Genomic DNA, 4,545 nt, shown 5'->3' on the forward strand with positions numbered 1-4,545 from the left:
TATCTTCCAGTTGTTTGAGTGTGCGTAAGTCATTAAGCATGCAAGATTAAAAATACAGCTCAGCTCCTCACAGCAGCATTCAAAAAAAAATGTAGGCAAAGATTATTTTTTTCTGGTTAAAATGGAAATTTCCATGCTCTGCATTGATGAACAGGGGTAGAACCTGAAACTTTTTTTCAACTGCTGTTTGTAACACTGGTGTAAGTACTGTTTGTAACATGTGAGAGTTACTGCAAGTCAACCAAATATACTTGTACAAAAAAGAATTAAAAACTTCTGCATTTCATGGGTTGCTTCCAGTAACAGAGACCCCCCCCCTTTACTGGATTCTGAGTGTATTGGAGCAACATCGTAAAACAAACTGAGAATCTAATAATTAGAAGCCCAGTAATGATTTCTTGGTGGGAGCTCAAGGGAGAACAATTGCTATAATGGGAGGGAAAGAGAAAGAATGAAAACCGCTGGGAGTTGGATTAGAGGGGGAAAGAATAGAAAGAAGGGGGATTGTATGTAGCCCCAGGAGAACTGAGGAGAGGCAGTATGGCTTCAACTACGGTAAATGGTCGGTAGGGTGAAGATGTGGGAAACATCTGAAATTAACAGAATGCCACCCGCCCCCCGAGCTAATGGACCTTTTGTGATTATTAGCACATCTCACTTGCCATTTCTTAAAATGTAGTCTCCAAATAAAGAAATTTCTCTTTGGCCATGTTATATCATAGTGCCACAAAAGGGGGACTGCACAAAGGTCATCTGTTCAGATGTAACAAACTTTGTAGTAACAAGGTAATGTGTCAAGCCTTAAAAACACAAACAGATTGTATATATATGAGAGAGACGGCTCTAAATCTGATTAACTTTTGTGTATTTTGGCTAATCCATTTAGCATTTTTGAAGTACCTTTTTCTTTTTATATTGTTGGAAACTCTCCTCTTTCTGTTGCCTTTGCTCTTGCCTCTCTGTGTGTCTTTGAAGGTCTGCATTCTCCTCTAATGCAAGAAGCAAACTAAAGATGTGTTGGTGTGTGTGTGTGTGTGTGCCTACCTCACGCATTGCTTGGCCTGTGAATACCAGAGCAATGCCAGTTCGGTATTGGTTTGTTATGTTCTTCTTCTACTTACCTTCCGCTTCTGTCATCCTCTGCGGCTTCTAGGAAATCAGGTTGGATGTTTCAACTTCATAACCTTTTTTTGAGGTAGATCGCCTGCCACCTGGTGCCTCACCTATCGGCTGGCCAGTAAGGTTTCCCGATTACAAAAATCTGAATTTGGGGGCAGTACTCAAACCGGATTCGAGGTACTGACAAAATTTCCCCATACCAGGTGTCCTGCAGGACATACAGTGATATAGGACTTGCATGACTAGTACACTTTGCTTAACATCGGCAGGCTTGTGTGTAGGTACTTTGAATTACTGTGGGCAGCAAAGGGCATTGTGCAGTTTCCTTTTTTTTTTTTAATGTGGAATGCATGCGGAAGATCAACAAAGAAACAAGGATGGAAGCCTCGGTGGAAGGGATAAAGAATGCGATGTTTATTATTGTCGAGTGATTAAGCTGACATCTTTAATGCACCCGCTTAGTAATGAGTAATGAAATAATGTGAACAAGTACATGAAACAGTGGATAGGGGTGTCATTATAAAATGGTCTGAAGTAAGAGAGCAAGGTAGCCTTGGGACTGTTCGGCCGACCATAGACTCCATGTTAAGAAATTCTTTTTTAAACCTTTTGTGCTACTCTTATGAGCAACAAGTATCCCCCCGCAAAAGCCATCATGAATGCAGTGGTTTGCGACGTGCGAGTCCAGGGTTTCCAAATCCCCACTCAACATAGAAACCCACTGGTTATTTGGGCAAGCCATTACATGACAACCGTCCTCTGAATCAATCTGATCAAGAAAACGCTAGGAAGCGGTATCTATAAGTTAGAGTCACTGAGATATCACTCCATTGCTGTGCAAAGGAAACCCATGGGTCCTTTAGGCACGTTTCGTCAAGAAAACTATAACAAAATTAAAAGTTTATATCTAGTACAAACGGTAGCCCCTTATTGAATTTGCATAATGTGACTTTTCCAAGTTCTGTGTGCATCAATATAAATGCCATTAAGGGTGTGGTGTGTTTGGGTGTGTGTTGTGGTTTGTTAAACTGAATTGTTGGAGTATTTGCCCTGTGCAGGTTATGTCTTTTTTGCACATAGCACTTGGTAACTCTTCAGTGCAGACACTTGAGATCACTTTGGGACTGCCACTGCAACAGGCGCAACAGGTGGTGCTGTTCCTGCAATGGGCACAGACCATGAAAACAGTTTGTGGGTGGGTGAGGGCCAAAAGTACTTTGGACTGTATAATGGCAGCGGAGACCAGTTCGAGATGATGTGAGCATGTTTTTGATTTTTTAAGACTTGAACGCCACAGCAAGAAAGAGTGTATAGCCCAACAGAAACAACTGAAATGATAAGGTGAATGAGATATGAATATCTCGTAGAAATCAAGTGAACGTGTACATTCCCTTAATGCACCTGTGATAATTCCTTAGAGCAAAGCCCCTGTGCGTGCTATTATCTTCAGGAGATTCCTTAGAAAAAACTATTCTTTCCGCTGCCCCACTCAGTGAATTTCAATGAACTATATTTCCCAAGCACAATAAACTTATTTTACCAAGCATCACCCTGAGACTTTGCTTGAAGAGAGAATCTAGTTTCCTTTCTTGCTACCCCAGCAATCATGTAACCGAGATAAGGCACGTGTACAGGAGCCAAAAGAGAGCAGATTGCTTTTAAAAAAGAAAGAAGTTATTTTAAAAGAAAATAGTATAGAATAGGAAGGTATCACTCAGCCAGGCCCTCCCTTGCCTTGCAAGGTCCGAAAAAACACAGTTACAAAGATATTCATTTCAGGCAAGCTATTAGATAAACAATAACAAAAACCTAGACGTAGTGACTAACACTGTTCCAAGGCTACTCACACAATGATGGGATTTGCAGTCCTTGTGGAGTTCTTGGAATCAGGGAGTTGGCTCCTTGCCCAACTCTAACTGCAATGCCAGACCGGGCCATCCGGCTGGCTCAGAGGACAGACCTCTGGTTGTCTCCAAAACACACCAAGATGGAGAACAAAGGACACATGCCACAGGGGTATTAAAGCCCTCTCTTGAATCTTGTTGAAACTGCCACTGCCGCTCTGGCAACTGTTGATTGCCAAGTGAGCCGTAAGTCACTATGATGTAGCGGCTCATTAGCAATGTGATGTCATCTCTCATTAGCATGTACCTTCTCCCAGATTAACCCGTTGTAGTTAGGAGAAGTCCTCAGGTGACTGGGAAACCCAGCCACCACGCACCGTAGCAATTGGCTGGTTCGTGAGTTTAAAATGGATAATACATTCTGTTGGCTGGCATGGTCATGAATGAAGGTGAATCCAGTATCAGTTTTATTCCAGATTGAAAGGAGATAGCCAGCCTGTTAACTTTACAACCCCAAAACAAGGTCAGGCACTTTTGGATACTGCCGAAAGTCATGGATGAATATTTCAAGACCGGGGCCATTTAATACTACATAACTGAAATACTATGATCCCACTGTAGCCGCAGTGGCTGCCTCTTTTAGACTCCTGCATTTGGATTCGGTCAGAGGCACCAAGAGGAGGATATTCGGGCTTAAGGATCCAACGGCCCCTCCCGTCAATGGATATCCCAGGATTCCATAGATGTACCACCGTAGTTAAAGTGGAATCATAGTACTACGGTGTATGAAAGGGCCCAAGATTCACCACATGCCCTGACACGAAAACCACTAGTAACATGGGCTTAGACTCAGTCTCACATCGTGTGGTAGTAGAACAAAGTCGCCACCTTGTTGTTAGGTAGTTACCTCAATAAGATATTGCAGACTCCTCCCTTTGGTCCGTTTAGCAGCGTCTGAGCGGTAAGACACTAGGAACAATGAACGCAAGGTGCAAAAACGACGAGAATCGATCCTCTCTGGGAGCATGGCCACTAATATTAAATTTATTTAATTATTTGTTTAATCATGCATTAAAGATATAACCTGCTGGTGTGGTTGGCAGGATGAATTGAGGTCACAACGGGTACAGACTGAAGTAAATAATTCTTGAAACCGTGGCTAGAAGATCAAAGATTACTTAAAGCAATAAAGAAAAAAATCAACCATAGAAACCAAAAAGTGCTAGCGAGCTGGTTTTGTGAAGAATAAACTGTTTGGCAGATTCCTGATTTCTTTGTCAGCAATCCTCCAGCACAAAAATTCAGGTCCATAGGTTTATTGTCAGCCCCCTCATTCTCTCACTGCCGGTCTGCCTGCGGTGTTACGTTGAAAATGAGCTTGCTGAAATAAACACGGGATCCTTCCCAAGAGAGAGCAGAAGCCATTGTTTGATAATGATTGGTGCTGCATGGCCAAGTGCTGCCCCAAGCCAAACACAGCTGCTCTCTCACAGGGTTGTCTTGTTAACTGCAGAGCAATCCCTGTGCAGTTAAGTCTTATTGTTAGCAGAAGTGCTGTGAATTAAATGAAAGTGATCCCAGA

The sequence above is a fragment of the Sceloporus undulatus genome, chromosome 1 (genome assembly GCF_019175285.1).
Source record: "Sceloporus undulatus isolate JIND9_A2432 ecotype Alabama chromosome 1, SceUnd_v1.1, whole genome shotgun sequence".
Taxonomy (NCBI): Eukaryota; Metazoa; Chordata; class Lepidosauria; order Squamata; family Phrynosomatidae; genus Sceloporus; species Sceloporus undulatus.